Raw genomic sequence first — 23,024 nt, forward strand, 5'->3', positions numbered from 1 at the left:
AACAAATGATTGTCAACTTTGTAAGCTGTTGGAAAAGGGGTGGTATTGGGGAAAATATATAATCAATGCAAACTAGAGTCTATAGTTAATAGTAAAATTGTAACATCCTCCCATTAATTGTAACAAAGGCAATACATCAATGCTAATATCTATAAGAAGGGGATATGGGGAGGGGTATGGGATTCTTGGTGATGATGTTGTTGTCTGACCTTACTATATAATTTTATTTTATTTTATTTTATTTTATTTTATTTTACTTTTATCTTTTTTACTATTCTTATTTTTTTGGAGTAATGAATGTGTTCAAGTTCTGACTGTTGGAATGAATGTACAATTATATGATAACACCATGAACAACTGATTGTACACCTTGGATGATTGTATGGAATGTGACTATATCTCTATAAAATTGCAGAGGAAAAAAATAAACAGAGGAATACAAGTGCTGGAGAAAATATGGAGAGAGGGATGTACCTATTCATTGTTGATGGGGAAATACAATGGTGTAGCCTATCTGGAGGACAGTGTGGTGGTTCCACAAGAAGCTAAGTAAGTGGGTGCCATAAGGTCCTTCAACCTCATTATTGCATATTTACTTGGAAGAACTGAGAGCAGGGATACAAATGAACATTTTCACACTGATGCTTATAGTGGCAATATTCACAATTTGCAATGGGTGGAGGTGGTGTAAGGGTACATCAACTGATGAGCAGAATGGTGAATTGTATGTGCATACAACAGAATATTGAGAGGCTGCAAGAAACAAGAAGTTGTGAGACGTGCAACTAGGTTAATGGGTCTTGAGGACAGCATTTTGAGTGAAATAAGCCAGAAACGAAAAGAGAAACATTACTCATCACTAAGCTGGACTAACTATATTGTGTAAACTCTGAGAATTGAATCTTAGAGCACAGGCTATCAGGGGAATGCTTCTTGTAAAAGTCCCCAGACTGTAAGTCTTATAGCAGTCACACCTATTCCTGAGTTGTAATGGTTAACTCTAAACTCTGAGATGTTGAGTTTGTGCATAACCTGGCAGGTCCCTGGAACTTCAAGTATGTGTGACTCCTGAGACTCAGAGCTAGAGTTCAGCAGCTATGAATGTCAGTATTACCCCATATAGCAACTGTTAAAAAAGCTAAAAAAGAGTTCAGACTTCAATTGGAGATATGAATGAAGCAGATCTGGTTAGGACTAGGGCAAATCAGGCCAAAGGGTAAAGGACAATAGTCAACTTCTTTGTGAGACCAAAGGAAGAGAGGTTTATTTGGTGCAAAATCTGTATTATCTGTAGCACACTAAATAATTTAACTTTTTACGGTCAGTTTATTCAAACACCATAATTACATGGAACTTGGAATAAGGAGTGAGATCTGGTAGGTTTGGACAGGTTAGTGTGAAACACCAATGCATCCCAAAGTAATTTGGGCAGAGAAAAAAATGTATTTGCAAAGCCCCCCTGAGGGACTGAGGAAAAATGCAGAAATATTAAACTTCCTCACCTGGGGAATTACTGATATTCTCACAAGCACTGGGTACTACCAATTTAGAAGGCTAAACACTTGATCTTGGGGTCTGCCCTTTTGAAGTTTGTTACTGCAAAGGAGAGGCTAAGCCTACTTATAATAAGAATCACCCCAGAGAACCTCTTTTGTTGCTCAGATGTGGCCTCTCTCTCTAAGCCAATTCTGCAGGTAAACTCACTGCCCACTTCCCTATGTGGGATATGACTCCCAGGAGTGTAAATCTCCCGGGCAACATGGGACATGACACCCAGGGATGAGTCTGGACCCAGCATTGTAGGACTGAGAAAGTCTTCTTGACCAAAGGGGGAAGAAAAATGAAGCAAAATGAAGTTTCAGTGGCTGAGAGATTTTAAATGGAGTCAAGAGGTCATTCTGGAGGGTATTCCTACACATTATAAAGATGTCCCTTTTTGGTTTTTAGCGTATTGGAATGGCTAGAAGGAAATACCTCAAACTATTGAACTGCAACCCAGTAGCCTTGATTCTTGAAGATGATTGTATGACTATGTAGCTTACACTGTGTAACCATGTGATCATGAAAACCTTATGGCTCACACTCCCTTTATCCAGTGTATGGACACATGAGTAGAAAAATGGGAACAAAAATTAAATGAATAATGGGGTGGGTGGGAGGATGGGATGTTTTGGGTGTTCGTCTTTACTTGTGTTTTTATTCTTATTTATTTTTTTGAGTATGAAAATGTTCAAAAATTGATTTTGGTGATGAATGTACAACTATATGATAGTTGTGTGAATAACTGATTGTACACTGTGGATGACTGCAGGTTTTTGTGACAATATCTCAATAAAATTGAATTGGAAAAAATAATAAATAGGATGAGTAGCATATCAAAAACAACAAAAAAAAGTAAATGGAATGTGTTTTGGGGGTTCTTTCTATGTTTTGGGTGTTCTTTTTCATTTTTATTTTTATTTTTATTTTTTCTTGGAGTAATGAAAATGTTGAAAAGTTGATTGTGGTGATGAATGCACAACTATATGATGATACTGTGAACAATTGATTGTATACTTTGGATGATTGCACACTATGTGAATATATCTCAATAAAATTGCATTTTTTAAAAATCCCACAGAAGAAAAGCTCAGGACCAGATGGCTTCACAGGTGAATTCTACCAAACATTCCAAACATTCCAAACATTCCAAAAAATTGAAGGAGAGCGAACACAACCTAAGTCATCCTATGAAGCCAATATCACCCAAATACTAAAGCCAGACAAAGAAAAGAAAATTACAGACCAATGTCTCTTATGAATATAGATGCAAAAACTCTAAATTAAATACTTGCAAATAGAATCCAACAACACGTTAAAAGAATTATACACCATGATCAAGTGGGTTTTATCTAGATACGCAAAGTTGGTTCAACACAAGAAAATCAATTACTGCAATACACCACATTTATAAATTGAACGAGAAAAAACACATGATCATATCAATGTAGAAAAGGCATCTGACAAATTCTAGCATTCTTTATTGATAAAAGCACTGCAAAATAATGGCATAGAAAGAAACTGCCTCAACATGACAAAGGGCATATATGAAAAATCCACAGCTAACATCACACTCAATGGTGAAAGAGTGAAAGCATTCCCTCTAAGATCTGGAACATGGATTTTAGACATGGATGCCCACTGTCACCACTGTTATTCAACATTGTGCTAGAAGTTCTAGTTAGAGCAATTGGGCAAGAGAAAGAAATAAAAGGCATCCAACAGGAAAGGAAATTTCACTTTGCACAGATGATATGATCCTATACCTAGAAAGTCCCAAAACATCTACAACAAAGCTACCAGAGCTAGTAAACCAATTCAGCAAAGTGGTGAGATGTAAGATTAGCATGCAAAAATCACTAGTGTTTCTATACACTAGTAATGAGCAATCTGAGGAGGAAATCAGGAAAAAAAATCCATTTACAATAGCAACTAAAAAAATCAACTATCTAGAAATAAACTTAACAAGGATGTAAAGGTATTCAGAAAACTATAAAATATTGCTTAAAGAAATCAAAATAGGACTAAATAAACAGAAGGACATTCCATGATCATGGATTGGAAGACTAAATGTTGTTTAATGTCAACACTATCTAAATTCATTTACATATTCAATGCAATTTCAATCAAAATTCCAACAGCCTACTTTAAAGAACTGGAAAAGCCAATTATCAAATTTATTTGGAAGGGGGAGGGGCCCCAAATAGCCAAACATCTTGAAAAAGAATAATGAAATTGGAGGACTCTCACTTCCTGGCTTTAAAGCATGTTACAAAACTGCAGTGGTCAAAACAGCATGGTAGTGGCATAAGGGATGGACATATTGACCAATAAAATCAAACTGGAAGTTCTGAAAGAGACCCTCACATCCTTGGTCAACTGATTTTCGACAAGCCTCCCCAGTTCACCCCACTGGGATAGAGCACTCTCTTCAACAATTTCTGCTTGGAGAACTGGATATCCATATCTGAAAGAATGAAAGAGGACCCCTATCTCCTACATTAAACAAAAATTAACTCAAAAGGGATCAAAGACCTAAATATAAAAGCCAGAACCATAAAACTCCTAGAAGGAAAGGTAGGGAAGCATCATCAAGATCTTTTGGTAGGCCTTACACCAAAAGCACAAGCAACAAAAGAAAAACTAGATAAATGAGACCTCCTCAAAACTGAATACTTCCGTGCTTCAAAGGAATGTGTCAAGAGGCAGAAAAGGCAGCCTACTGATGGGAGAAAATATTTGGAAACCACATATCCAATAAGGGTTTAACATCCAGGATATATAGAGATCCTACAATATAATGATAAAAAGACAAGCCATTTTAAAAATGGGCGAAAGACTTGAATACACAAAAGACATGAAAAGATGTTAACATCACTAGTTATTAGGGAAATGCAAATCAAAACTACAATCACATATTATTTCATACCTAATAAAATGGCCACTATTTAAAAAACAGAAAATACAAGTGTCAGAGAGGATGTGGAGAAACAGGAACATTTATTCACTGTGAGTGGAAATGGTACAGCCGCTGTGGAAGACAGTTTGGCAGTTCCTCAGGAAGCTATAGAGAACTGTCATATGATCCAGCAATCCTGATACTAGGTATATATATATACTCAGAAGAACTGAAGACAGGGACACGAGCAAACTTCTGCATCCCCATGTTCATCATAGCATTATTCACAATTGCCAAAAGATGGAAACAACTCAAGTGTCCATCAACCAATGAATGGATAAATGTGGTATATACATATGAAACAGTATTATTCAGCTGTAAGAAAAAATGAAGTCTTGACACATGTGACAATATGAATGAGCCTTGAGGGCATTATGTTGAGTGAAATGTCAGACACAAAAGGACAAATATTGTATGACCTCACTAATATGAATTAAATAAAATGAGCAATCTCATGGAGTTAATATCTATAATATAGGTCACCAAAAACCTAGAATAAGGGCCAAGAATGGGGAGCTGATGCTTAATTTGTGCAGAATTTGTAATAAGGTTGATCGTAAATGTTTGGAAATGAAGAGAGGTGATGGTTGCACATTATAGTGAGTGTAATTAACAGCGATGATATGTGGGTGTGATTGTGGTTGAAAGGGAAAATTTAGAGTCATGTATGTCACTAGAAGGTAAGCCAGAAGATAACATAATGAATGCTCTTGTGAACAATGAGTGGTTAATAGTACAAACATAAGAATGTTCTTCCATGAATTAGAACAAATGTACAATAAATACTATTACAAGGTGTCAATAATAAGATGGTATGTGGGCAAAATAGACTTAAGGAAAACTATGGACTGCGGTGAATATTAATATATGAATATTTCTCCATCAATTGCAAAAAGAAAACATTATGCTAAGCTAAAAAAAAAACAGACAAAAAGTATCTCATATTGTTTGACTTCATTTATATAAAATGTAAATATAAATAAATTTATAGAGATGGAAAAAAAGTGCTTTGGAAGAAATAGATTAGTGGTTATGCAGGGCTAGAGAAGCATAGAGGGATTGAGAGGTGAATGCTAAAGGGTATGGGGTTTTTCTTTTTGGAGAAATGAAAATGTTCTGAAATTGACTGTGGTGACGAATGCACAACTCTATGAATATACTAAAAGCCACTGATTGTACACTTTGGGTGGATTGTAATGTATGTGAATATATCTCAATAAAACAGCCTTAAAAAAAAACTCTGGAAGGAAGACTCTATTCCTTCATCTCTTGAAGGAGAATCAGAATCTTTAGAAAGACAATGCCGAACTATTAAAATATTAATAGGAATAAGTTCCTAAAGTTTTAGTAAACCTAACAAATTCTGCTTTAGAGAATTAAATATCCTGTGCACTATTCTCTGTATTTTTGTTGTTAGCTAAAATTCATACAGTATTTTTCAAAAAGCAAAATATCAGGGCTGTATGTACATAAGCATAGAGATTTCGTACGTCTTCCATGTGATTTGAACAAGCTTATTTACTTCTTTACTAGAAAGCACATGTAAAAATAAAAATTGTCAAGATGTTCTCTGCAGAAAATAACAAATATTTAAAGAAATAGAATAGGATACTAGAAAATGTGCTAGTTAACTCCCTATTATTCAAGTGATATCAAAATACAACCCTTGACTACCAGAGTAAACCTCAGAAAAAGAGTCAACATCAGATAACACTTCTATGCCTATCCATGTAGACTGGAAAACAGCAGTGTCACCAAGTAAAATTCACAAGCAGGCTAAATCAGACTGGCCACCAAAATGGCATTCTCCAGAGTGTCAGATGGAGGGTACATACTGCATTCCTACGGCATTCAGGATGCTACCATACACAGAGCTGAAGATGCTTTATGACTTAAGTAGGTACAAGAATAACCTTTTTTACTTCTCCGATAGAGAAATCAAGGTGGAGTTTGACTTCTACTTCCAAGAATAGTAGACTAAATAATTCAGTCCAATCCTTTCACAAGACCACTAGAAAAACTGGACAAAATGTTTATAGAAATAGGTACTTTAAGGCATCAAAGAGCTCACAAGATGGCAGGGAGGGAAGTCCAGGTAAATGTGGTGCAACTTCTTCCCCTGGGAACTTATACCAATTCCAGAGCAAAGGACTGGGAGACTAGAACACTGAGCAAAGTTTGCTCAGACCACAGAGATTGGTATTCAAGGCCTAGAAAAGGTTGGGGAGAACCCTGTTGAACTCTCTTATTTTGGGCTTGGATCTCTAAGGGTTATCCCTTATTAAAGTAAGGGGGAAAAACGCAGGTGGGCTCTCAAAGGAGACGCAACTCAGCTCTGCATCCTCTCGATTGCTGAGACTGGAAAAAAGTGATCCTGGGCTACTAGTCTCCCCAGGTTTTCTAGTGGACTAGTACCTGCAGCCAAGTAACAAATATAAATCCTAATTTTTAAAAGCTATCATGATCTGTGTTAGTTATCAATTGTTGCATAATAAATCACCCAAAATTTAGTTGCTTAAAACAATAAACATTCATTAAATCACAGTTCCCGAGGGTCAGGAAGCCAGGAGCAACTTAGCTTGGTGGTTCTGGCTCAGGATCTCTCAACAGGCTTCAGTCAAGATGTCAGCTGGAAGTGCAGCCATCTAAGGCTTGATTGCATCTGGAGAAGTCACTTCCGAGTTCACTCATGTGGCTGTTGGCAGGAGGCATCAGTTCCTCCCGGGGCAGGCCTCTCCACAGAGCTGCCCATGCCGTGGCTTCTCCCACAGTGAAGGATTCAAATGCAAGAGAGGTAGCACAAAATGGAAGCCATGGTCTTTTATAACCTAATTTTGAAAGTGACATACCATTACTCCTGCTATTTTCTACTGGTCAGAAGTGAGTCACCACCTCCAGCCCACACTCCACAGGAGGAGGCTACATGAGGGTGGGGGTCATTGGGGATCATCTTAGAACCTGGCAGCCCCATCATCCTAGGCCTCAAATTATTTTTACAAACAGTTCAGCAAATATAATTTTCAACATATTATCAAAAAGACAAAAATACAAAGAGAAAAGACAAGAAGGAAAATACAGTGGAAACAACTGACAATGAGAGATCACAAAGCTGCAGATACTGGAGTTGTCAGGCAGAGGCTTTAAAAGTTATATATTTATTTTTTTCAAGGGGAAAAAAAAGAAAAAGAAATTTCACAGATAACTCTAAACCAAAATAAAATAAAATAAAATTCTACATTTCTACTTCTAGGCATGATGGTATAAACTGGAACTGGACTTACAACTAAAAAACTGGGCAGAATATATGAAATAACCTTTTTCAGACATCAGAAAACAGGCAGTGCAAAATCATGATCACTAAGAGAAGAGAAACAAACCAGGTGATGTTTACAATCACCTAGCACAGAGGCTGAGAGAGGACATGAGATTCCTGGATCAGAGACGAAAGATTTTACTATTAACAGCAAAAGAAGTAGCCACAGTGTCAGCATATTCATGTCAGTTCCTCAAGCCCAGTTTGCAAGTGCAAGGTGGAAAGTCAGATGATGCCCGCTCATGCAGTAGGTTGCTTACAGGAGAGGAATACTGAGCTTGAAAAACTCATCGTTTTACAGCAAGCAGTAAGAATGTCTGCTATTCATCCTGGATGGAGACATTATCTTATCTCTCAACACTGCTTGCTGCAAACTCAACCCTGATAAATAATATGGGTAAATACCTTGCATCCTTGGCATATCCAGCCAGATATGTAGAGCCTATGGGAAAATGACCACTTCTAATGTTACGTGCATCATAGCAAAGCAAAGCATATTAGCTAGATTAGAATTGTAGCTCTAAAAAGTGAACTATTCCTCACCTTGTGTCAGTATTGCAGTTTAACATATATCATAATTTGCACTTTATTTCTTATTGCTTTAGTACTTCAGGGTACTTTTATCCTTATGAACTTTTTAATGTATAATACCAATGAGTAAGCCTAAATTTCCCTAAAAAGTAATTAGAAGCAGATTATCTCATAAAATATCATGTTGTTAAAACCACAAATGGTTTTTATTTCTCTATAGTTTGTTTTCCACCATGATGACTGTTTTTAAAGAATAGGTAATATATTTTAAATAATTTTTCCATCATCCCTCTTCATCTGAACACTTAAAGTACAAAGCTTCATGTGTATGTGTAATGATTCAAAAACAATGCATTATGTTTTGTCTATTCTTAATAACCAATATGTAAACCTTTGCATTTACAAAATTGACTGGATTGACTTTCTAAAAGTGACTGGTTGGATTAATAAAGTATTTCCCATGAGATTTATTTAACTGGGCTTTTCTTATACATTTAAAGTATAATTTGATTTGCATACCAGTTTTCAAGAATAAATCCATATGTTTGTTATTTGCACAAAATGAGTAGGAGGTATAGAATTGCTTTTGAAGGTTAAGGTGGTATGTAAGTAGATTTCTAATTTCTCACTGTTATCATGGAATTAAAATGAAAGCAAATACTTTGATTACGCAAAAAAAAAAATTGAGGAGAGTCCACAGAAAGAGAATATTCCAATTACATCCAGAGATCATTCTAACTAACATGGTGCAAGTTTTTTTTTTCAAACAAGTGAAAACTGAAATTTGTTCATAAATCCAAAATCCATTCATACGTTTATGGAGTATTTTCACATAGAATAAAAAGCAATTCATAACTTTTATATATTATATATATATATGATGATTGTTGAGATAGTCAATATTCTGCATAGAGTTCATACTATTCACCATTATGTTAGATATTTAACACAAGACTTGTACAAATGCAGAAGTATTGCCAGGCAAGAAATAATATCATGTTCTATTTCTTATTAACAGAATAAGGCAAAACTCAATGGTTTACTTTTATTAAAACTATATTTTAAATGGTTTTAATTCTAAATATATACACTCTGTAGCCATTGTAGTCATTTGAACCTGGGAGCTCTTCTCTTAAAATGCTAAAATAATAAAAATATTCAAAGTAGCATCAGCCAATTCTATAAACATCTGTAAGGATTTTACAAAAATGTCAAAAATTTAAATAATATTCATGATTTGATAATCAGCCAAGAAGTATAATTTTTTCCAAGCATGATATTTAAAATATTACATGTTTCTGGAAAACTTGAATTAAAACAGATATCTGTAGGTTGAATTATAATTCAAATGCAAGATTAAAATGCTACTGAAAGGCAAGTTTTGAAGAAAACTTTTATAAAGCAAATAATTCTTCTGTGAAATAAATGGATTTTTATAAATCAGACTTGTGTTAAGTAAGTTATATGCTTTGTATGTGTTTGAAGAATGATTTACAATATCATAATCCCTGCACTCTGATGAAATCATTCTGTCATATGTTCATGCCAAGATTACTGAATAAGCACAAAAAATTTTTGAAGGTGCATGCATTCAGCCATTATGATGTGTAACATCTGGTAGGTATACATTCAAATTAGTCTGACCTGGCAGAGTTTGTTTTAATGCATAATCATCATTATCCTGAAAGAAAATCTTGGTCTGCCTAATATCCTATTTGGTATCCAGGGTTTTCTCTGATAAGTTGTTTCATATAGCAAGGATTATTAAGTGAGCATTACTCCAGCTGGACATTCTTATACAATAACTAGGGATTTTTGTTGCACATACATGTTGCATGAGCAGTAATACCACATTTTAAATGTTTTTGAATGTTTATTTAGCTCATCTAGATACAGTCATAAAACAATCAAGACTAAAATGTATAAAAATATTATTGGATTAGTAAGTAAAACAGTACATTACAACATGTAAAAAGCTTAACTATTTTATTTTAAAACTTTTCCAGGACTTTCTTAGAGCACTTCTGTCATCCAAAGCTCTCTAATGCAGAACCTTCTAATGCATTCTTTTGCCTGGTGAATACTCTATGCCAGGCTTCCAATATTCTTTAGGCCCTTTTCCTTATGAAAGTTTTCACTAAAATTCTTTTCTGTGACATAATATAAGATTTCACTTTCTCTAAAATCATGGACTGATGGACTATCATTTTAATTTATGTTATAATAACATCCAGGTAAATACAATAAGATTAGTCTATATCAATAATATTTCTGTATTGCTATCATACAATACAGTCTATTAAAAGAAAAATTCTTTATTCATTAACTCATACCATTCACTGATTCCTTTTCTGCATACCAGGTAGTACTTAGCTGTACTCTACTAGGTTTAGTAGTAATGGTGCTATGCTTTTAACCTACTCATTAATCTACCAAACATTTATTTTCTGCTAAGCTCCAGGCACTGGTCTCCTAAGACCAATACAATATGGACCTCAGGGTCTAATGGCTGAAAGGCATAGAAATGTAAAGAATAAACACAGGGTGTTATGTGCAAATTAAAGCATGTAAAATTTATCTTTCTATTTATCCAATGCCTCCTTCAATCACTTGAAGTGACCTATAAGTAGTCTACAAAAATACATACAATATAAAAAGAATAAATATAAACAAATTAGAGTGCTGGAACTAAGGATAAACATGGATATATAATAAAGAAACAGTAAAGCTATCCACAAGAGTACCATAAATGACCACATATGGCTACCAGAGGTGTAAAAGGATGTAACTTCTATGGAGGAAAAAACTGGCAGTACTAACCAAATACAAACATCTACCAAAATAATATATTTTAAAAATTACACTTGCATCAGCAGTCCTAATTCTGATCATTAATCTTACAGTTACACATCTCAAATATAAGTGAGAGTGACAGCATCAACATGATGACATGCTTTTTCCCCCTGAAAAAAAAAAAAAAAAAAAAAAAAAAACGGACAGTGACTAAAAGGTAAAATTCCACTTCTCTAGACCTCTGGAAGACGGTAGAGACTGGAGAAGAACTCCATAAACGCTGAATCAAAGAAAAAGAAAAATATCAGGTAGGAAATTTGTACCCCAGACCCAGCAGTCTGTTCCCTGCCCCCTCACTCAGTCACACGCAGCTTGGAAGTTGCTCAGAGGCAGCAACCTGGGTCCCTCCCACTGCAGACACAGGCTATAGAGCCACTCACAGAAGTGAGTCAGAACCCCTTGCATATCCCAGCACAGGGACTCAAGTCTGCAGAGAACCAGGGTAGAACACAAACCAATGAGGAGTGCTGTTCACAAAAGTTTCCCCAGGGTGGGGAGAGAGACTGTAGCAGAACTGAGGGTAGCTGGTGAGCTCACTCAATCCAGTTCCTGTTGGCTGGACCACCTAAATGCAAACATACTTTTGTGGAGTTTCCCACTTTTCTGGATTGACCCCATCTGGCTCCCCAGGATGGGATACCTTAACAGGGAAGAAACTGGAGGCAGAAAAGCATCATAGAAGGAAAAGGGGGGTGGGAAGGGGGTGTTAAACTGAACTGCTGTAAGACAAAGGTCCCAGAACTTAAAAGTGTAAGGAAAACAGGGCACTAAGTGAAGGAGAGAATGTAAACAAATCATGAGCTAGGGACAAAATTTTGCACAAAACCAGACAGAACAGATCAAGATTCTCTGAGAGTGAACAGAGGAAAAAGAAGCTTTCTCCTGGAGGCAAAACAACTGCACAAAAAGTACAATCTTAAAAATTGCACCACATGTTCAGGGCAAGAATGAGATGAGGAAGAGCTGAGAAAATCTGAACAGTTATACACGGGTTATTCTAAAGGTCTAGAATAATTTGGACCAAGAGTCAAAGAAGAGCCTTAACACAAAGCCAACCATCAAAAACCCTAGACAAGAGGGAGAAACTGACCTTCAGAGATAACTCATTAAGATAATCAGACAACTAGATATCAGCAAAAATTACAATCCATAATAAGAAAAGGAAGATATGGCTTAGTCAAGGGAACAAATTAAAACTTCATAGGAGACACAGAATTTGGAACAACTAATCAAAGAATTTCAAACAAACCTCCGAAATCAATTCAAGGAGATGAAAGAAAATATGGATAAAGAGCTAAAGATATTAAGAAGACAGTGTGTGAGCATAAATAAGAATTTGAAAGTATACAAAACTAACAGAAATTAGGGGGATAAAAGGCCTAATACTAGAGATTAAAAATACACTAGAGGCATATAACAGCAGATTTGAACAGGCAGAAGAAAGAATCAGCAAACTAGAAGACAGGACAATTGAAATCATAGAGACAAAAAAACAGAGAAAGAACAGAAAAAATTGGGCAGTATCTCAGACATTCAAGTGACAGTACAAAGTCAACAAATTACACATTGTGGGTGTCACAGGAGAAGGGAAAATGGCAGAAAGAATATTTGAAGAAACAATGGCCAAAATATCCCAACTGTTATGAAAGTCATAAATAGGAATGTCCAAGAAGCACAATGTACTCCAAACAGAGTAAATTCTAATAGACCTACTCCAAGATACATACTAATCAGAATTTCAAACGCCAAAGATAAAGAGAGAATTCTGAAAGCAGCAAGAGAACAGAGATTCATCATATATAAGAGAAACTCAATAAGACTCAGTGCTGATTTTTTCATCAGAAACCAGGGAGGTGAGAAGGCAGTGGTATGATATATTTAAGATACTGACAGAGAGAAACTGCAGGCCAAAAATTCTTTATCTGGAAAAACCATCCTTGAAAAATGAGGGAGAATTTAAAATACTCCTAGAAAAACAGAAATGAATTCTTTGTGTTGAAAGGAAAAGACAGGAGAGAGTGGCTTGGAGCAGTGTGAAAAAAATGAAGATCATCAGTAAGGGTTAATAAAAGGGTAAATGTAAAACCCAACAGTACTGCATCTTCAATATACAGCTCTACTTTTTTAAGAGTCAGAATACAATTGATCAAGAGAAAGGTATATTTCCTGATAATGGACAAGCAAATTATAAAGTGCTAAGGTGGGACAAAATCAACATAAAGTGGAGAAACAAAGGTAAATGGGAGCAGAGACTGCATATGCTATTGAAGCTAAGTTGGTATGTTTTCAAATTAGTAGGTTATAGATATAGGTTGTGTAATATAAACCCCAGGGTAACTACAAAGAAAGTATTTTTTAAATGTATAGATAAGAAAATGAGAAAGGGGTCAGTCAGATACATCACAAAAGATCAATTGTACAGAAAAGAATGCTGCAATAAAGAGCAGCAAAAAAAAGGGTGTACAATATATAAAAACAAAGGAAAAAATGGCTGAAGTAAGTACTGCCAATCAAAAGACACAGACTGGCAGAATTGATAAAAAAAAAAAAGCATGATCCAACTATATTTTGTTTATAAGAGACCCAAAGACACAAATAGGCTGAAAGTGAAAGGATGGAAAAGATAGTCCATGCAAATAATAACAAGAAAAGAGTTGAGGTAGCTATACTAATATCAGACAAATTAGACTTTAAGTCAAAATGGTTATAAGAGACAAAGAAGGACATTATATATTAATAAAAGGGACAATCTACCAAGAAGATATAACAATAATAAATATTTATGCAACTAATAGGGATGCACCAAAATACATGAGACAAACACTGGCAAAACTGAAGGGAGAAACATATATCTCTATAATAATAATTGGTGACTTCAATAAATCACTCATCAATAGCTAGAACATCCAGGCAGAGAATCTATGAGGAAACAGAGAATTTGAATAATACAATAAATGAACAAGACCTACCAGGCATACATAGAACATTGTACCTCAAAACAGCAAGATATACATTCTTCTCAAGTGCTCATGGATCATTCTCCAGGAAAGACCACAATTGGGTCACAAATTAGGTCTTAATAAAATTTAAAACACGGAAACTACACAAAGCTCCTTCTCTGATCATAATGGAATGAAGCTGGAAATCAATAACAGGTGGAAAACTGGAAAATTCACAGATATGTGGAGGTTGAATAAAACACTCTTAAACAATCAGGAGGTCAAAGAAGAAATATCTAGAAATCAGTAAATATCTTGAGACAAATGAAACTGAGAATACAATGTATCAAAACATATGGGATGCAGCAAAGGCAGTCCTAAGAGGGAAATTTATAGCCCTAAACACCTACATTAAAATCAAAGACCTAACTGCCCACCTGGCATAACTAAAAAAGGAACAGCAAACTAACCCCAAAGCAAGCAGAAGGAAAGAAAGAAAAAATTGAGCAGAAATAAATGAAACCTAGAATAAAAAAAAATAGAGGAATCAACAAAACCAAAAGTTGGTTCCTTACAAAGATCCATAAAGTTGACAAATCGTTAGCTAGACTGACAAAGAAAAAAAAAGAGAGATGATGCAAATATATAAAATCAGAAATCAGAGGAGGAGCATTACTACTGACTTCACAGAAATAAAAAGGATCATAAGAGGATACTGTGAACAACTGTGCCAACAAATTAGATAATCTAGACAAAACGGACAAATTTCTAGAAACAAAAGAACAGCCTACACTGACTCTAAAAGAAATAGAAGACCTCAGTACACCAATTATAAGTAAAGAGATGAAATCGGTCATCATCCTCCTAACAAAGAAAACCCCAGGACCAGATGGCTTCACAGGTGAATTCTACCAATCATTCCAAGAAGAATTAATAACATTTCTGCCCAAACTCTTCCCAAAAATTGAAAAGGAGGAAACATTACCTAACTCATTCTATGAGGCCAACATCACCCAGACAAAGATACAACAAAAGAAAATCATAGGCCAATTTCTCTTATGAAAATAGATGTAAAAATCCTCAACTAAATACTTGCAAATCAAATCCAACAGCATCTTAAAATAATAATACACCATGATCATTTATCCCAGGTATGCAAGCATGGTTCATCATAAGAAAATCAATTAATGTAATTCACTACCTTAACAAAACAAAGGGGAAAAAACCACATGATCATCTCAATTGATGCAGAAAAGGCATTTGACAAAATCCAGTATCCTTTCTTGATATAAACACTTAGAAAAACAGGACTAAAAAGAAACTTCCTCAACATGATAAAGGGCATATATGAAAAACTCACAGCTAATATCATAATCAGTGGTGAAAGAACAAAAGCTTCCCTCTAAGATCTGGAAGAAGATATGGATTCCCACTGTCACCACTGTTATTCAGCATTGTACTAGAAGTTCTAGCCAAAGCAGTCACACAAGAAAAAGAAATAAAAGGCATCCAAATCATAAAGAAGTAAAACTTTTGCTATTTGCAGATGACATGATCTCCCATAGAAAAAGTCCTAAAAAATCTACAACAAAGCTACTAGAGCTAATAAATGAATTCAGCAAAGTGGTGGGATCAAAATCAGCACACAAAAAATCAGTAATGTTTCTATACACTAGTAATGAGCAATCTGTAAATTCCATTTACAACAGCAACTAAAAAAATAAAAAACATCTGGGTATAAATCTAACCAAGGATGTAAAGGATCTATATTTAGAAAACTACAAAATGTTATTAACAGAAATCAAAGAAGACTAAATAAATGGAAGGACATTCTGTGTTCATGGATTGGAAGACTGAATATCATTAAGAATCAATTCTACCCAAATTGATTTACAGATTCAATGCAATCCCAATCAAAATTCCAACAGCCTATTTTCTAAAAATGCAAAAGCTGATTATCAAATTTATTTGGGAGTTAAGGGGCCCCAAATAGTCAAAAACATCTTGGAAAAGAACAAGTTAGAGAACTCACACTTCCTGACTTTAAAGCATATTACAAACCTACAGCGGCCCAAAGAACACGGTATTGGCACAAGTATAGATATATTGACCAATAGAAACAAATTGAGAGTCCAGAAATAGACCTTCACATCCCTGTCCAATTGATTTTGACAAGGCTGCCAATTTCACTCAATTGGTAAACAACAGTTTCTCCAACAATTTGTGCTAGGAAAACTAGATATTCATATGCAAAAGAATGAAAGAGGACCCTTACCACACATTGTATACAAAAATTAACTCAAAATGGATCAAAGACCCAAGTATAAGAACCAAGACTACTAAACTCCTAGAAGAAAATGTAGGGAAGCATCTTCAGGATCTAGTGTTAGGCAGTGGTTTCTTAGACTTTATACCCATAGCACAAGCAATGAAAGAAGAAACTGATAAATGGTACCTCCTCAAAATTGAAAACATCTGTGCTTCAAAGTACTTTGTCACAAAAGTGAGAAGACAACCTACACAATGGGAGAAAATATTTGGAAACCACATAATCCAATAATGGTTTAATATCCATAATATCAAGAAATCCTACAATGAACAACAAAAAGAAAAACAACCCAATTAAAAAATGAGCAAAGACTTGAATAGACATTTATTCAAAGAGGATATACAAATGGCTAAAAAGCACATGAAAAGATGTTCAACATAACTAGCTATTAGGGAAATACAAATCAAAACCACAATGAGATATCATTTCATACCCACTGGAATATCTATTATTTTAAAAACAGAAAACTATGGAGAGGATGTGGAGAAACAGGAACATTCATTGCTGGTAGGAATGTGTTTTGGTTTGCTAAAGCTGCTGGAATACATTTTACAGGGATGGGTTGGCTTTTACAATGTGGATTTATTAACTTACAAATTACAGTTCTAAGGCCATGAAAATGTCCCAATTAAGGCTTCAGCAGGATGACACCTGGATTCTGAAGATAGGCCATCAGCATCCGGAACACCTCTGTCACATGGGAAGGTACATGGCGACATCTGCTGGTCCTTCTCTCCTGGGTTTTATTGCTTCCAGCATCATTGGTGGCTTCCTCTCAGCTTTTCTGGGGCTTTCCTCTCTATGGTTTCTTGGCCTTTTCTATCCTTTATCTTCTCATAATGACCCTAGTAAAAAGGATTAAGACCCACCTTGAATTGGGTGGGCCATATCTCAATTGAAATAACCTAACCAAAAGGTCGCACCCACAATAGGTCTACATCCAGAGGAATGGATTATAAGAACATGGCCTTTTGGGGGTACAAAACAGCTTCAAACCACCACAGAATGTAAAATGGTGCAGCCACTGTGGAAGACAGCTGGGCAGTTCTTCAGGAAGCTAAGTATAGAATTACCATATGTCCCAGCAATCCCGCTACAAGGTATATACCCAGAAGAATTGAAAGCAGGGACTCAGATGCTTGCACACCGTTCATAGCAGCATTATTAACAACTGCCACAAAATGGAAGCAACCCAAATGTCCATCAATCAATGAATGGATAAATAAAATATGGTATACACATGATGAAATATTATTCAGCCATAAAAAGGAATGAAGTCCTGATGCATGCAACAACATGGATGAACCTTGAAGACATTATGCTGAGTGAAATAAGCTAGACACAAAAGGACAAATATTGTATGATCTCATGGATATGAACCAATTACAATAAGCAAATTCACAGAGTTAGAATCTAGAATATAGATTATCAGGGGATAGACTGGGGGTAGAGAATGGAGAGATGATGCTTAATTTGTGCAGAATTTCTAATTAGGTTGATTGTAATGGTTTGGAAGTAGATGGTGGTGATGGTAGCACATTATTGTGAGAGCAATTAGCAGCACTGAATTATATATGTTAATGTGGTTAAAAGGGGAAATTTTAGGTCATATATGACACTAGAATAAAAATTAAAAGATAAAACATGGGACTATACACCATGAACCCTACTGTAGATGATGGACTATAGTTAATAGTACAAGAATAAGAATGTTCTTTCATCATTTATAAAAAATATACCACTAACACAATGTATTAATAATAGGGTGTTTTATGGGAAAAATACACATAATGTAAACTATAGATGATAGTTAATAGCACTATTCTAATATTCTTTCATCAGTTGTAACAAAGGTACCACACTAATGCAAAGTGTCAACAATAGGGGGGTATATGGGAACACTGTATTTTTTACACAATTTTTCTGTAAACCTACAACTTCTCTAATTAAAAAAAAAATTTTAATGATAGGACATATTTCACAAGCCTATATATTGGGTGTTTTAAATGAGTTAATTCATGTAAATTGCTTCACACAGTGCCTACAATATAGAATCTCTCAATAAATGCTGGCTACTACTGTTAGAAAAAATGCAGTTATAAAAAAGTGCTAACATCAATTGTAACAAATGTTCCACACCAGTGCAATGTGTTAGTGGTGGGGTAGTGTATAGGGATCCTGTATTTAATGCATCATTGTTCTGTAAACCCACAACATCTCTAGTAAATAAATTTTCAAAGCAAGAGAATATGGTTCCCATCCCTCCTATATGTAACACAAAATATATTTTTGATTTTCAAAATAACTTAAAACTTCCATGTATGATAAGCTTCAAATAAATCCTTTCTGAATTATAAAGAGAATATGTGGCATATAAATAAGGTTATTCATTGCAACACTGTTTACAATACCAAAGGTGGGAAATGACCCATAATGAAGTCTTATTAAGTAAGTATATATCACTCCTACTTGGTGGAAAACCTTCCCATTGTAAAAAACAAAAAAAAAAAAAAAAAAAAAAAATGAGAAGGCTCCCTATGTGCTGAAATGAAAAATTTCCAGGCCAACTATTAGGTTTAAAAAGCAGGATGTTTTGGGCAGAAAATAAAAATATATGCCCCCCTGAGGAGCTGGCGCAGGGGGAAATGTGGAAATGTTGGACTTTCTCACCTGGATTGTTGCTGACGTTCCCACAAACATTAGGACTGGTGGTTTGGTATACCAAACCCTCTGTCTTGGTGCTTCCCCTTATGGAACTCGTTACTGCAAAGGAGAGGCTAAAACTGCTTATAATTGTTCCTAAGAGTCTCCACTTGAGTGCCTCTTTGTTGCTCAGATGTGGCCCTCTCTCTCTAGCTAAGCCAACTCATCAGGTGAAATCACTGCCCTCCCCCCTATGTGGGACCTGTAAATCTCCCTGGCAATGCAGGATATAACTCCTGAGGATGAATCTGGACCTGACAACATGAGATTGAGAACATCTTCTTGACCAAAAGGGTGATATGAAATGAAAAAAATAAAAATTTCAGTAGCTGAGAGATTCCAAATGGAGTTGAGAGGTCACTCTGGTGGGCATTCTTATGCCCTATATAGATAACCTTTTTTAGGTTTTAAGGTATTGAAATAGCTAGAAGTAAATACCTGAAACTATCAAACTGCAACCCAGTAGCATTGACTCTTAAGACGATTGTATAGCAATGCAGCTTACAAGGGGTGACAAAGTGAGTGTGTAAACCTTGTGGATCACACTCCCTTTATCCAGTGTATGAATGGATGAGTTGAAAAATGGGGACAAAAACTAAATGAAAAATACAGTAGGGGGGGGTGATTTGGGTCTTCTTTTTTGCTCTTATTTTTTATTTTTGTTTTTACTTTTTCTCGTATAAGGAAAATGTTCAAAAAATAGATTGGGGTGATAAATGCATAAATATATGATGGTACTGCGAACAACTGTACACTTTGGATGATCATATGCTTTGTGAATACATCTCAATAAAACTGAATTTAAAAAAAACCAAGGATTTTTTAAAAAGCAGGATGTGAAACAGTACACACACACTAACTTTTCTGGGAGAGGGAAATAAGAATATATATTTATATTTGCTTGCATCAGCATAAAGAAACACTGGAAAGACACACAAGCAACAAATAAACAAATGAGGTCATCAGTGAATAAGCTGGGCAGGGAAAGCAAGGGGAACAAACCTCCTTAACGTATACATTTCTATACTGATCTTTACTTTTGGATATCAAAAATGTATTACCTTTGCAAATAAAATTTTAAGAAAAGAAAAAAAGGCATTCTCCTCTACAATCATGAGGAAAGCTGCAAATTAACTCTGAACCTCCTAGAAGACAAATCAAATGGGGAAATTTTGCTGTGAAAACATTTAAAAATTTTTTAAAACTGTTTCCCAATATTGAGGCCCAAGAGGAATTTCTGTAGTGGATCCTCATTAATTGGATACTCTGTGATCTCATGAATGAGGATCTCGGCAACATCTTTAAAACATATACTCATGAGGTTCTAAATCACGTCCCCGCTTAAAACTCTCCAAGCCCTTCCAATTAATCAGAGTCAAACCAAACCTCTCACCATTGTCTGCAAGACCCCACTGGCATGACTCCAGCCCCTCTCTCCACCCATTCTCGCCCTCCACCGTGAACCTGCAGCCACAGGAGCCTTGGCTCCTGGTGTTCCCTGCTGCCTTCAGTGCTCTGCCTCCTGCTCATCACTCAGGTCTCAGCCGAAACGTCACCCCCTTAGAGAAGCCTTCCCCTCCCACTCTCGCTAAAGAACACCACCTTGCCCCAGCCACTCTTTAGCCTGTCATAGTTTTTATATTTTTATACTTATTACAGTCTGCTATTTTCTATTTTATTGTGTTTACTTCCTGTCTTCTCCCATTAAAAGCAACAGTGGAGAACTGTTCACTACTGTATCCTGTGACTCCAGTGCCTAGAATAAGGCCTAGGACATAAAGAATGGTCATTACATACAAGTTGAATGAGGGAGTGACTAGCAATAAATAAGTGATTGAGAGAAGGAAGGAGGGATGGAGGGAGGGAGGGCGGAAGGGAGGCAGGCAGGAGGGAGGGTGCTTTTAAGATTCAACAGTAGCCAAACTGCTCTGGCTAATAGAAAGTGAGATCTGTCAGCTAACCCAGATACTAGCTCACATACGACTTTTGGACTCCAATGACTCTCACACAATTTTCAATCAGTGTTTATTTAGGGCCCCAAATTTTAATGACAGTACTGTTTATTTACCCTCAGGCCATGTGTCTCAAGAAAAGACATTGACAACATGTAGGAAAGTTTCACTGCCACCTGGATTTAAGTTAGATTTATTTTAAATTTATGGTTTTGAAAACTCCCCCCCCCAACACACACACACACACACACACACACACACACACACACACACACAAAGCAGGACTAAGGATTCTGAAAGGAAATTTTACCAACATACTTTTCTATTGTAATACCTAGTCGAAGTTAACTAATGTCACTCTAGTATAGACAGAGCTGCATACAGACTTTGGATTTGGTAACCATGCCTAGAAACCAAGAGAAGTAATCTGGACAAGAACCTACTGGGTCACTGGGTTTCTGCAGCTGAGCTATCAAAGCAACCTGACATCAGAACATTCTTCCAACCACTCCACAGTGGTTGAAGAGAAAGAACTTACAAATGGTTTCTATTTATTGGCCTGGAATATAACACCATTTATTTATTTATGTGCTGGCTGGATGTTCTAACCATTTCCATGTGGCTTCAGAACACACTGACTTACTTAAAATTACACATGAAAAGTGTTTTAACTCCACAGTGTCTCTGACAAGCCAGTTTTGTATCAAAATGATTCCACAATCTACACAATGTGTTAAACTACTCATAACAAAGATTACTCCCTATTATTTGCATCTGTTAAGGCACATGTGTGTTATTCATTCCAGCATAGGGCTGAAACAAATTAGAGTAAAAAAAAAATGTGCTCCTGATAATGTTCCTTTCACATCTCAGCATGAGGGTAACTGTTGCGAAAGACTTCCCACTTCTGATCAAACTATGCTTTCGTTTATTTATTTTCAAGGTCAGCTATTCAAAGAGCTATGGTTCTAACTGAATTAGAAATGGTTTATCTCAGTATTTGATTGGCTGTCTTCAATCAGAGATGATTTTACTTATCAGTTAATAAATCCAGGGTCAAATATAAGATCCATGGGCTCTCCTGAGAATGCATACACAATTCCAAGAGGACAAATGTCTCAGGGAGAAAACATCTCTCCATCATCAGACCTGAAGCTGCATTATTACCACGCACACAGCATTTGTTCTGTGTCTTTTCCACTCTCTAAACTTTAGAGAATGCTTTAGAGTGTAAGATTGAACTTCTCCCTGGAAGAGTAATTCTTATTAATGCAAATCTCTGCCAAATCTTCACAAAAGGTGTGAAAAAAATATAAGCAGGAGCAGGGAATAGAAATGTTCAAAGTCCAGATTTTGAAGGTGTTATATATACAAGCAGATAATTTGAACCCTGCTGAAGCTTTCAGACCGACAAATGTAATCATGTTCTTCTTTTAACAGTGATACAATTAAGGATTCCACTACAAGTATTGTATGTCCTATGCCCTGTTATTCTGTAGCAAAAACAACTTGCCATTTAAAGTACAGCTTTGGGCAAATAAGGTGGTTTGGATTGCAAGGAGTTATTAATTAGCATGACAGCAAAACTTCAGGACATAAAACCACAAAGCAGTTCTCTGGCTGGCTGTCAACAGTGTCACACATATGTAAATAATCCGCAGTTAACAAAAGACCCTTTTCTCTTCTATACTTGATCCCCTTGACAATGACTGTAAGTCCCTGAACTGAGATCTCTTCCAAGTCTAACATTTGTGATTGCAGGACTGTATGAAAGCAATCTTGGCTCCAATTACTTTTTCTAAATCTCACAATAATAAAAATATCCTAGAAATGAACTCTGTCACGTTCTTAAAGATAACTGAGGCCATTGCCAGCATGTCAGTTCACCATAATTGTAACCAAGCAA

General features: G+C 35.8%; 1 protein-coding gene across 1 annotated transcript in view; it reads right to left on the minus strand.

Moving 5' to 3' along the window:
- The window catches only part of DCHS2 (dachsous cadherin-related 2), a 275,014-nt gene that overhangs the window by 229,142 nt on the left and 22,848 nt on the right, over nt 1–23,024 (minus strand). The gene's annotated exons all lie outside the window — the stretch shown is intronic.

The sequence above is a fragment of the Choloepus didactylus genome, chromosome 3, assembly GCF_015220235.1.
Source record: "Choloepus didactylus isolate mChoDid1 chromosome 3, mChoDid1.pri, whole genome shotgun sequence".
In the NCBI taxonomy this organism is placed as follows: domain Eukaryota; kingdom Metazoa; phylum Chordata; class Mammalia; order Pilosa; family Megalonychidae; genus Choloepus; species Choloepus didactylus.